Below are 14,291 nucleotides of genomic sequence, written 5' to 3' on the forward strand. Positions count from 1 at the left end.
GGGGGGCGCCTCGAGCCTTCTCGCGCTGCGCCCCCACGGATCTCTTCCTGGCTCTCTCTCTCTCTCGCCTCTTCGCCACCTATGAATCCGCCCGAGGAATTCCCTCGGACGTCATGGCGTCGCTGCTGCGCGCCACCTTTTGCGGGGCGCCGGCGGATTTTACCCGACCTCCTGGAACCGGGTCCCGGCATCGGGCCCCTTTTCCCAACCTCATCGGGACTTCTAGAGGTTGCAGTTCCCCTGTCTGCCACCAGGTGGCAGTGCACCGCAGGGAAGGGTCGTCCTCATTAAGCCTCAACGCGAGACCCACGGGGCTCCCGCACTGGTGGATGGGGCTCTCACCCCGGTCACCCTCCGGTTCCCTGCTCGGGCCAGCTCCGTCACGGCAACTCCCTCACGCTCCTGGTAAAGGGAGGGAGAAGATTCGCCCTGTTCAGCCCACGCAGGCTTCCATGATAGCAGAGGTGCCTCTCTGCCCTTTTACGCCTGGAGCCCTGCCCGGGCAACCTCAGACACAGAACCTCCCTTGCACTCTTGGAGCCATGCCCTTTCAGCAGAATCAACCTGGGACAAAGAGTGCCCCCATCGATTGGAAGGGTAACTCGGGTGAAACTTTGGGAAAACTCGCGCTGTGCCCCACGGATCTCTTTCAGGCTCTCTCTCTCACATCTCTTCGCCACCTATGAATCCGCCCGAGGAATTCCCTCGGACATCACGGCGTCGCTGCTGCGCGCCACCTTTTGCGGGGCGCCGGCGGATTTTACCCGACCTCCTGGAACCGGGTCCCGGCATCGGGCCCTTTTTCCCGACCTCATCGGGACTTCCAGAGGTTGCAGTTCCCCTGTCTGCCACCAGGTGGCAGTGCACCGCAGGGAAGGGTCGTCCTCATTAAGCCTCAACGCGAGACCCACGGGGCTCCCGCACTGGTGGATGGGGCTCTCACCCCGGTCACCCTCCGGTGCCCTGCTCGGGCCAGCTCCGTCACGGCAACTCCCTCACGCTCCTGGTAAAGGGAGGGAGAAGATTCGCCCTGTTCAGCCCACGCAGGCTTCCATGATAGCAGAGGGGCCTCTCTGCCCTTTTACGCCTGGAGCCCTGCCCGGGCAACCTCAGACACAGAACCTCCCTTGCACTCCTGGTTCCCTCTCCGGGCCACCTCGCTCGCAGAGTCCCCATGGGTCTCATGGAGCACGGCCTGGGTCTCGTCGGGTGGGATAAGACCCCGCCCCGCCCTTCTCTCTTGCCCGCTCCTAACAATCTGGGGGAGGAATTCCCCCGTGGGTCTCGCCATCGGCGCTGCACGCCACCTTCAGCGGCGACTTCCCCCTCTCTTCCCCGAGGCCTTGGAAGCGCCGGCCGGACGCGGGCACCCTGATCCGACCTCATTGGGGCCTCCGCAGAGGGGAGTCGGTCTCCCGGGACCGCCGCCCCGAGGCCTGAGGGGCCAATGGGTGGCTGGGGAGGGGGCACGGGCCCGACCGGCACGGTGGCGCCCCCCGGCGGACGCCTGGCGCCGGTGCAGCAGCACCCCGAGAAAATTTTTGGGAAAATTTTTTTAAATAAAACAGAGGCCGCCCATGAAATAAAAACATGGGGAGACTGTAAGGTGGGGGGAAAAAAAACCCCAGGCACCCCCTCCCACCCTGGTGGACACGTGGCGCAATTGCACCCCAAAAATATTTTTCTGGGGAAAAAATAGACACCCCCCCCATGAAATGAAAACATGGGGAGAGTGTAAGGTCGGGAAACGAGCCCCCCCAAACCCCCCAACCCCCCCCCCCGGTGGACAAGTAGCGTCATTGCACCCCAATTTTTTTTTTTTTTTCTAAATAGCTACCCATGAAATTAAAACATGGGGGGACACGCCCCCCCCCCCCGGTGGACAAGTGGCGCCATTGCACCCCAATATTTTTTTTTCTAAATAGCCACCCATGAAATTAAAACATGGGGAGAGCGTAAGGTGGGGACACGCGCCCCCCCCGGTGGACAAGAGGCGCCATTGCACCCCAATTTTTATTTTTTTTTCTAAATAGCCACCCATGAAATTAAAACATGGGGAGACACGCGCCCCCCCCCCGGTGGACAAGTGGCACCATTGCACCCCAATTTTTTTTTTTTCTAAATAGCCACCCATGAAATTAAAACATGGGGAGAGCGTAAGGTGGGGACAAGCGCCCCCCCCGGTGGACAAGTGGCGCCATTGCACCCCAATTTTTTTTTTCTAAATAGCCACCCATGAAATTAAAACATGGGGGGACACGCGCCCCCCCGGTGGACAAGTGGCGAGATTGCACCCCAATTTATTTTTTTCCTCTAAATAGCCAGAAATGAATTTAAAACATGGGGAGAGCGTAAGGTGGGGACACACGCCCCCCCAGGTGGACAAGTGGTGCCATTGCACCCCAATTTTATTTTATTTTTTTTCTGTCAGAGATCTCTTAAACACACACCCTCAGCACGGCATACACACCGACACCCATAACACTCTTGGAAACGTGATTTTCAGGGACATGCCCAATTGCTATGTGGGATAACAGGTACATGCCTCCTCTTTTGTCTCCAATGGTTTGACTCGTGGGGACTTCATTTTAGGTCCCCACTGTGCTAGATGTCCCACCGGTGTTGGTGTGCTGTCCACCCCAAGTCCCCAGAAAGATAGAATTGCAAGAGCACACACACACACACACACACACACTGGGAGCGGAGTAGCACTCACTTATCAAACATGCATCAGCTGGGGTGCCAGTAAACTCAGGCTTAGTCCATGAGGAAAAAGGCCATAATATCCAAATAAATAACAGTGCGCTCAGCAGGCTTGATTCAATAAGTAAAAAATATACTCAACACTTTATTCTTTCATAGGTAAAAACGACAGTTGTCCTAGGTCGATGTTTCGGTCCATACAGGGACCTTTCTCAAGACCCACAATCTGCCACAAGGTCAGCCAGAATGCAGAAGCAACCACTACCAGGCATCTGCACGCTCTTTTATGTCCAACACGTCAACGCAGTCAGAAGTGACATCATCGTAACACCGTAACCATCACCTGTCTCCCCCTCCAGGTAACATACATAACCATATCATCATTTATCAAAAAAGCCTTGTTGCCACCAATATATATTACTGAGAGTTCCTACCCTGTGCCATGCTCTGTTCTACTCTCCATTATCCGCAACCCGGAAGTACCGCGTGATGCGCAACATCCGGTAGTCTAAAGGATGCTGGAAGGTAATGCCTAGCAGCCGAGTGCTGGCTTGCGTTCCACAGTTACAAACAAGAGAAAATATCATAGATCCCACATGGAAATCCTGCGTTTACTTACAGCCAAATAAAGCGCCACATATTCTAATGATGTTATACAATAGCCAAACATTGGATCTATTTATTCAAAGAGCGAGCAAATGCCTGAAGGTTCACCTAAAACTGGTGTCACATACAAGATATACTAAATAGTACATAGCGGGCATCACCAAAGTATATATATATCAATACATAACATATATCACATAAAAAAATAGAATTAATTCTTAAGTCCTATAGCCCGATCACCAACTCCTAGAAGTGTATTTATGAAAAACATGATAGTTATACAGAATGACCAATATACGGACAGGAACACTCTGTTGAGGGCTTGGAGTCACCATCCCTATTCCCTTAAATCGAATTTACCGATCACAGTTTCTACGTATACTGAGGAATGATTTCGATATGGCAAGAGCAGAGATCCAATTGGTTGAGTGCAAGCAAAGATTTATTTTGAGGGGCTATCAACCTAAAATGGTAGTAAATTGCCTCACCAGAGCTAAAAATATATTCTACAAGAAACCTAAGGAAGTGAAACCTATGGACAGGTCATGTAACCAAATGATCCTAAGCACACGGTGTGACACGGGTTTTAAAACTGTACAAAGGACTATTAAAAAAACATTGGCTTTTGGTAACTAGTGATTCGTCATTTAAAATGCTACAAGGTAAGAGACCGCTGCTGAGCGTTAGGAGGGGCCCTAACTTAAAGGATGCCCTACTAAGACCCAACATGCAACCGACAACCTCAACTGAGGGGAATTGGTTAACTCAGCAAAAAGGATGTTACAAGTGCCTTGGATGTACCACGTGCCGCGGAATGACCACTGGCAAATTTTTTTGTCATCCACATATAGGACGGAAGATTTATCTCCGCTACCGTTTAATTTGCCAAATGGTCCATGTGGTGTATATGTTGACCTGCCCTTGCGGACTGATTTACATAGGCAGGGCCATTTGCACAATTCACGAAATGAACCAGCATAGGTTCTCAATCTGCTGGGCTAACAACAGTGGGGCCTCAGATAAACTGGTGGCTCTACAGTTTGTGAGAGCAAAACATAAAATATCAACACTTTGTTGCATGATTATCAATTGGATACCACCGTTAAGGGGAGGTGACCGTGGCCTCAAATTACTAAAAAAAGGAGGCATAGTGGATACAACATCTTGACACTGTAGCTCCTATAGGGCTGAATGAGATGAACCCACTCTCCATTTCTTTTTTATTTATTTGTTTTTAGTGAGGACTTATTGTTCAGATAGGATTCATAGTGTTAATGATTGGCATTTTAAAAGCATTGTAATTCTGTACCAATATCATGTTTTTCATGAATACACATCTAGGAGTTGGTGATCGGGCTATAGGATTTAAGAATAATTCTATTTTTTTATATTTTTTGTGTGATATATGTTATGTATTGATATATATATATACTTTGGTGTCCGCTATGTACTATTGGGAGGCAATCCGGAAGCCGTGCCTAAATGCCGGCAGCCGGCTTCCCGACTGTCTTATCCCGGCAAGGGTGAAATGCTGGGCGTCTAGATGTAGACGCCCGCATTTCCCCGACGCCGGGAGACCGGCGCCTGGCATCCCGATCGTAGTGATGCTGGGCGCCGCGAGGGGGGAGGGTTAGGTTTAGGGCTCCCGGGGGGGGACTTAGGGTTAGGCACCCTCCCGGGAGGGTTAGGGTTAGGCCAGGGGGAGGGAGGGTTAGGGTTAGGCACCCCCGGGGGGGCGACTTAGGGTTAGGCACCCCCCCGGGGTTTAAGCAGCGGGGAAGGGGGTGGTTAGGGTTAGGCACTTAGAGGGGGGATTAGAGTTAGGCACTTGGGGGGGAAGTTAGGGTTAGGCACCCCTAAGGAGGGTTAGGGGGGTTAGTTTAGTGGATACTTACCTATCCACAATCGGGATTTCCAGCGCTGTCGGGCTTCCGCTGTGTCGCACTCTGCTCCTGTCGGGCTGCCATGCGGCCGGCGGTATTTCATACCAATTCCGTACTATTTAGTATATGTTGTATGTGACACCAGTTTTAGGTGAACCTTCAGGCATTTTCTCGCTCTTTGAATAAATAGATCCTATGTTTGGCCATTGCATAATATCATTAGAATATGTGGCGCTTTAATTGGCTGCAAGTAAACGCAGGATTTCCATGTGGGATCTATGATATTTTCTCTTGTTTGTAACTGTGGAACGCAAGCCAGCACTCGGCTGCTAGGCATTACGTTCCAGCATCCTTTAGACTACTGGATGTTGCGCATCACGCGGTACTTCCGGGTTGCGGATAATGGAGAGTAGAACAGAGCGTGGCACAGGATAGGATCTCTCAGTAATATATATTGGTGGCAACAAGGCTTTTTTTGATAAATTATGATATGGTTATGTATGTTACCTGGAGGGGGAGACATTTGATGGTTGCGCTGTGACGATGATGTCCCTTCCGACCGTGTTACACGTGTTGGACAGAAAAGAGCGTGCAGATGCCTGGTAGTGGTTGCTTCTGCATTCTGGCTGACCTTGTGGCAGATTGTGGGTCTTGAGAAAGGTCCCTGTATGGACCGAAACGTCGACCTAGGACAACTGTCGTTTTACCCTATGAAAGAATAAAGTGAGTGTTGAGTATATTTTTTACTTCTTGAATCAAGCCTGGTAAGTGCACTCTTATTTATTTGTGTGTGTGTATGTGTATATATATATATATATATATATACACACAGGTTGAGTCTCCGATATCCAAAATGCTTGGGACCAAGTGTATTTTGGGTAACGGAATATTCCGCATTTTGGAATACTTGCATATCATAATGAAACATCTTGGGAGTGAGACCCAAATATACACACAGAATGCATTTATGTATTATATACACCTTATACACACAGCCTGCAGGTCATTTTATACAATATTTTCAATAATTTGTGTCTTAGACAAAGTTTGTGTACATTGAACCATCAAAAATCAAAGGTTTCATTATCTCAGTCAAGCCAAACAAATTCCGTATTTCGAAATATTTGGATATGGGAGACTCATCGTGTGTGTGTGTGTGTGTGTGTGTGTATATATATATATATATAACTTTATGGATTACCCTGCAGCCTCAGGGCAGCTAAGTTCTATACTATAGGGCAGCACTTGTACAGCACTAAGCGCTGGGCACAGAATATCTAATAGTGTTACATGTACTGACTGGGCACTGTTATATAATAGCACTTTCCCCGTAGTGTCTGTGTGGCCCTTGGATAGTGCTGTGAGCGGCCAGGTTACCCGATAAGGGAAGGTTATTGTGTCACCCAGACACAGGCAGTGACATATTAGTGAAGCCTTTGATTAACCATTTGCCCTAGTGACGCCTTTGTCTTTTGGTCTTCCTACATATTGGTAGTTTCCTGTTCATGCCTTCGTACTAAGGAGACCAGTCGTGTAACACGTCATGTTTAAGTCACAATAATTTAGTTTTCTTCATGATGACCAAATATTCTATGTAATAAGTGTCAGGCTTATCAAAGGAGGAATGCAATTAACAAGTTCCTGTGAAGTTTAGATTATTTAATTTTGGTTTCCTGATTTGATAACTTTTATGTAGAGGTTTTGGGCTGGACCCCTGCTGTGCATCAGCTCTGTCCAGAGTAACTGTAAAGACAAATCCTATGAGCAATAAATATCCAGTTGCCTTAGACACCTGCATCTGCTTGTATCCTGTGGCTGCCAGAGTAACACTAAACACGACTTCCAGCTGTTCTGGTTTGAGCTCAGTGTCTCCAAGCTCAAGCCCTCTGCCAGCTACTCTGTGCAGACTTGTCCACAGTGAGAGATAAGTGGAAATTAGCCAACACCACCCAGCAGGCATTGGGAGGAGTCAGTAACAGGTGGTTGCTGACAGTAATAATCCCTAGGAGTGTTGAAGTAAGTCCAACAAAAATGATCACCTGGAGGAACAAGGACATCTGGCACTTTGGGGCTTGTCACCACCGCTGACAAAACATTTAAGCTGCAGCCCGGTGTCAGGAGTGCCTAAGTTTCTGCAAGTTCCTACTCTATGAATGATGCTTCATACACCACTAACTTGTAGTTACATCGTCCTCACCTCCCAGCTACAGAAGCTCATTTTTAAACAAAAACCTATTGCCACGTGGCTGGTACCATGTAATGTATGTGTAACATCCAGCTCTGGCCTATTTTATTTCATTTCAAAATTGTGCCTAAAATCCTGAATGCTGTCAATCAAGCTGATATAAGGTGGTTTTGGGTGTAGCTCACTAGCCTATGCTTGCTTAGGTGTTAGCCCCTGGATCTGGGAGATGGGCACATTTTACTATCATTTTAATGGTGTTTGATGCATACACTAGCATTCCCGCTAGGCTGTTTTAGCGGGGCGTGGCGCCATGCCCTCCTTCTGGAGGGCAAAAAGCACCCTGCCCTCCAGGAGGAGGGCAAAAAGCGCCCTGCCCTAACAGCCTGCGGGAGCCGTTCTCACCCGCGGGATGCAGTGACCCGCGGGTGGACAAACATGCGGTGACCCGGTCACCGCCGGAGAATAGACGCCGGGCGCATGCGCCCGGCATCTATTCTCCCTTTCTGCAGCGCTTGGGGGCTGCCCGGCATGTCCGTAAGCACTGGGCACGCCCCCAAGTATGATGAAAAGGGGACGCGTCGTATAGACACGCCCCCTTTTCATAACCACGCCCCCTTTTTGGGCGCACGCACAAGATTGCTCTCTCTAGCTCCGGCGCCCTGCCTGCCGCCGGAGCTAGAGGGAACACTACTTACAGAATATAAATACTTGCAAGAACCTTGATACTGGGCTGCAAGCTTATATGTTTTTCTTAAGTCCTTGTGCTTGGATTGCTAGATGGACCCAGGTATGTAGTGGTGGAGCCAATGCCAACAGCAATTGTCTTTGTTTTGTATTGGAATAAACATGTAAACCCTGTGATAATTATAGCATAGCATAATATGTGCCCATTATACATTGTACCATGAAACAACAAAACTTCCCCATTTGTTGCTAATTTGGGGACCTGTCACCATAGTCTCTATTGGAAAACTATCCTTGTTACAGGGAAATAATACTTTTTCCTTATATTTATTTTATTCCCAGCAGATGGATGTAACAGAAGGAAGGTCTCAGAGGGACATCTAATCTCATCTACAGATGGTGACATAGAAGATCACAACTTCACCCGAGATCCCCTAGGACAAAACCCTAACACCACAATTATACATCCAGTACCTCACAGTGCACATGTGTCATCTGATTCCTCTGATTATGGGGAATGTTCTCCTGATATCTCAGATATTGGTACACCTATTACAGCTCCTGCAGTAGATAAAATATTTTCCTGTTCTATAGATGCCCAACAGATTACAAATGTGATTAAAGACCAACCAACTAAGACCAGTGCAATGCCCCATACATGCTCTGAGTGTGGGAAATGTTTCATCTATAAATCATATCTTAAATCACATCAGAGATGTCACACAGGTGAGAGGCCGTTTTCATGCTCTGAGTGTGGGAAATGTTTTACACAGAAATCACAACTTGTTAAACATCAGAAAAGTCACACAGGTGAAATGTTATTTCCATGCTCTGAGTGTGGGAAATGTTTTACAGCAAAATCAAGTCTCATTACACATCAAAGATGTCACACAGGTGAGAAACCATTTCCATGCTCTGAGTGTGGGAAATGTTTTACAGATAAATCAAATTTTGTAAAACATCAATTAATACATAAAAGAATGAATAATTCAAATGCTTCAAATCTTTTTGGTAAACTATTGTATTTTAAGTCCCAGCAATAGCAGAATCGACAATACACAGTGCCATCAGTAGACAAAATATTGGTACATTTTCCACACAACAATCAACCTATAATAGAAGGAAAGTATATATTACACAGTCATGGACGACAGAAGGGAACAGATAAAGGAAAGAACCAGGAGGGAAAGATGTATTTTGTGTTGCTAACCAAAAGCAAGTAGTACGCAGTCTCCTTGAATTCTAACCAAAAGAACCGTGTGGAGACAAATTCCCAATGTCAGTCCATTGTGGAGAACATCACATCTTCCATCTGATTTTAGACTTGTGTGATTTTTTGAGATGCTTGTAATTGTCATTACCTGTGTGTGATGAGGTTCAGTGGAGCATAGATTATAGTAGCACACTGCCTGTTGTTTTCTCAAACACACAGTGCAATGTATGTCCTTTCATCAATCTACATTTCATTCCGCTGACCAATTGGCTCAGATGTAGTCATGTGTTATCAGCCATACTATTTCTTACCATTCAGTCTTAGGGGGCAACTAACTGAAGGGGGCAGCTAACTGTGGAAATACATGGTGTGGAATAACTAAGTGGGTTTTCTAAACAGTTAAAAAAACAGTATAACAAACATGACACCACCTGTGACCAGGTAATTTCATAAACAAACTTGACATTTGCTTATGTACTGTCCTACAAATTTTTAACTTTTAATCCAAAATCAACATGTATTAAAAATTGTTCTTATTTTACTCCATGGTATCTTCTCTAAGGCTATTACATCCGTCACTCTCCCTGTGTCTCACCCCTCTGTACACATTGCCGCCTCATTAATCTACTCCCCTCTTATGTACACACATGGGCTTTTTATCTATATATACTGACAAACATCCTTAACCTGCTGCCATAAAAATCTTTCATACACCTCCTACAACTATAATTATCTCACTCTCCTGATTCTACTAGCTGGTGACATATCTCCAAATCCAGGCCCCACTCATAACGGAATATAAATCCAACTAACCTCAAACATCATATTTCTCCCATCACCCCCTCCAAGTTACTACATACACGGGACAATTGTCTACACGACATAGCCAGTTTCAACAGGTTGCACAGACCAATCTTATGAAAATAGGTGTTTTTGTGTGTGCTGTGACCCCGATGCGCATCCTCGCGTCTTCTAGTTGGATCGCAGATCAGATGGTTTTGCTGAGAGATCTACAATCTACAATGTGATACAGTTCTATGCATCTTATCCTATGATCGTAGCGATCAATCTTACACCATTTGACCACATCTTCTGAAAAATTTCAAGGGCAATTGTACAACTCATCTTACCAACTTTGAATCGCACCGTGTATGGGAGCCTTATGGAATGCACGCCGTTTGCAACAAATTAACATCCATGACCTTTTTCCACAAAAAAAATCTTAACATTCTGGCGATAACAGAAACATGGCTCACACAATCAGACACTCCCTCCCCTGCAGCGCTTTCACACGGTAGCATACACTTCACACACACACCTCCAGGCCTGGTAATAGTAAAGGAGATGGGGTTGAAATATTACTGTCCCAATCTTTCACATACACCGTTCTCCCACAGGTACCATCACTCAGATTTACATCATTTGAATATTCTATCAGGACTTCCACCCCTTTCTCTTTGCTTCTTTTCTACTATCTATTGTCCACCAGGGCCACCTAACAATTTCTGGAACATTTTCCTGCCTGTCTCCCTTACTTCTTATGCTCTTACATCTCTACCATCATCATAGGCTATTTCTATATCTCTATAGACAGTCCATAATTTCCTTATGCCTCCAAACTACTCACTAACCTCCCCTCTCGGCCTCTCCCAATGGACTGAGGGCCTGATTCAGACCCGCTCGCAAGCGGGTCGTTGGTGGCCCAGTGCGCATGCGCACAACGGAGCCGGCTCTGTCGTGCGCATGCGCGAGACCCGGATAGCGACGGGCAAGCCGTCGCTCTGGGTCTCTCACCAAAGGGGGCGTGCTGTCGATGTTGAGTGACAGCACGCCCCCTTTGGTGGGCGGGCCGGGGGCGTGGCTGTCCAGACAGAGGCGTTCCCATGGGAACGCCTACCGTCTAGGGCCGGCCCCACTGACATCACAAGTGATGTCAGTGGGAGTGCTTTCGGCTCTGTTTGAGCCGAAAGCACTCTTGGGCTTGCGGCAACGAGACCCTACCACAAGGGTCTCGTCGCAAGCCCGATGGTCTTGACCATCGCGACCATCATCATGGCCGCTCGCTATAGCTGTGGGTGGTCACCCACAGCTATGCGAGTGGCCAGGAGGCCATTCTGCAAAACCAGAGGGCCCTGATTCAGAGCGAGCGGTCTGTCAGAGCGTCCGGCTCTGAATCAGGCCCTGACTCTATACTAATCAGTAGGGTCACTGCCTTGATCTTGTATTCACCAGACTATGCTCACTTTCTGAATTCACTAACACTCCTTTCCCACTCTCCAATCACAGCCTTACCACCTATATGATCTTCTCCAATATGTCAATCTCAATTCATTTGAAATCAACTAAGCCTCCTCACACCCACAGAAATATTAATGCTATTCATTTTCAACAACTATCCACTTCCCTGCAACAACTATTCTCACCAATTTCTACATTCACTTCTCCTGAGACTGCAGCATCACACCTGAACCATACTCTAGAAATAGCTCTCAATGAAGTGGCTCCAGCTACCTATCACCATCCACATAGACTTAGACGTCAACTGTGGCATTCTAAATTAACAAGACACCTACAAAACTAGAATGTCAGTGGCGTAAATCTCGTACTAAAATTGATTCTCACATGTAAGACCATCGTAATGCTCTGGACACTGCCAAACAAACATTTCTAATCTCTGCCCCAGCCTCTACCCTCAAGTGACTTTTTAATACATTTAAATCACTTCTTACCTCTTCCAAACTCAACCCACCAGCTACTATCTGGGCACAAGATCTTGCTTCTGATTTCAAGGACAAGATTGATAAGATCTGAAATGAAGTGGTGGGCTCTTCCTCAGCCAGTGACCTGCTCCTTACCTGAACCCACTGGCACATTCTCTTCATTTGACCCCACAAATGAAGATGAAGTATGTACACTCTTCTCCTATTCTACTGCCTCTCCTCTTTATCCTATACCCTCACAAATCAGTAAAGCTCTGTCTTCTGTGCTCATCCTAAAATTAACTAAAATCTGTAATTCCTCTCTACTGGTCTTTCCATCACTGTACAAGCATGCAGTGATTACTCTCATTCTAAAAAAAACAAAATTCTGACCCTAACACTCTGAAATTACCATCCCAGCTCCCATGCCCCTACAAGCTATTTGAGAGACTTTCCTACACTCCTTACACACTTTCTAAATTCACACAACTTATTGGACCCACTTCAGTCAGGCTTTCATTCCCAACACTCCACAGAGACAGCACTCACTAAGATAGTGAATGATCAGGTCACTGCCAAGGCTAAAGTCCATTAGTAATTTCTTCTAGATCTCTCTGCTGCTTTTGATACTGTTGACCACTCTCTTCTCATACAAACACTACAATCCCTAGGTCTTCAGGACACAGCCCTTTCTTGGTTCTCATCCTACCTATCTAATCGCTCTTTCACTGTTTGTTTTTCTGATTCCGCCTCCCCTTTGCTATCTCTATCAGTAGGAGTACCACAAGGCTCAGTCTTAGGTCTTCTGCTTTTCTCAGTCTATACCACCTCTCTTGGCAAACTAATCAGCTCTTTCCGGTTTTCAGAATTTGAATAATACTTAAATCTACCTATTCTCCCCAGATTTGTCACCATCTGTATTGGTCCGTGTCACTGAGTGTCTTTTTGCCATTTTATATTGGATGTTATCTCGCCACCTCAATCTTAACATTTTCAAAACAGAATTAATTTTATTTCCATCGGCCAATAGTAGTTCTCAACCTGATATCTCTATCACTGTTAACGTGACAATCAACCCCACCCCATAAGCCTGCTCCCTAGGTGTCATCCTTGACTCAGAACTGTTCTTTATTGCCCACATTTAATCTGTCTTAAAATCATGTTACATACATCTAAAAAAACATGTCCAAAATTCGACCATATCCGGTTTTCTATCATTCAGTATAAAATACTTACACATAAGTAACTACAGCAGCATATAGCGCTTCACTTTTCTCAAAATATCTCCCAACCTGACCTCTCTGCTCAGCACATTGGCACAAGATCTGCGTTTCTCATCCACATGCATTACTTGCTCCCATTCATGGTTACAGGACTTTTTTTTCGGACTGCACCTACTCTGTAGAATGCCCTCCCACGCAGAATAAGACTTTCCTCTAGTCTCCAAACCTTCAAACATTCCCTGAAAACTCACCTCTTCAGACAAGCTTATCAAATTCTAGAACCGCGCTCATAACCTTCATAGCTTCCCTATCTATTTACATCCCCTCTTACAGTCCACACACAACCTCACATCATTTCTCTTCACTGTCACATCCTACTGACCCCAGGCCAACATTCCTGTGAGAGTGGATCATACAGTCCATCAGGAAACTATGCAATCTGGCTGGGTCAATATGTAATAGGTAGCACCTATCCTTGTGCAGCAATGCCTATTTCCCTATAGAGTGTAACATCCCTCTGAGGAAATCCCCAATGGGAAGAAACACGTTAGCGCATTGATCTGCATATCCCTCAGCACAACTTTTAGCTTAGCCCAGATAACTCTCTAAAGGACTAACCCCGCTATTTAAATTGCATCCTGAAAGCAGCCTGTCATCCATCGATGCTTTATGCTGTCTCTGATATAAGAAAGAGATCCAGAGTTCCTTTTGGACTGTGGAGCCGGTAATCACAATGAAAGTTTTACATTTGCACCGCGCTATTGGTTGTTATTTATATAGCAGCTCCGCTCTCAAAGGTAGGATAAAAGTAATATAATAAGGGGCGCTTGTAGTGATGTGAAATTAAAAAAAAAAGATAAAAGAATGAAAATATAAAAATTATGAGGGTAAAAAAAATTAATAAAAATATGAAAAAATAAGACCTGTAGATGGAAAAAATGAGTGCATATAATGATTATAGCCTTTATTGTGTACTTAGTCCGTATTGGGGAGTCAGGGGGTTCCGATGTCAGCTACTGGCCATGCTCGGAAGGAAGCAGATGGGTGCTATCTAACTGACCCTATGTCTGCCTACCTTCTCTGCAGTGATCTGCC

Source organism: Taudactylus pleione, unplaced genomic scaffold (assembly GCF_031769625.1).
Source record: "Taudactylus pleione unplaced genomic scaffold, aTauple2 ptg000547l, whole genome shotgun sequence".
NCBI lineage: Eukaryota > Metazoa > Chordata > Amphibia > Anura > Myobatrachidae > Taudactylus > Taudactylus pleione.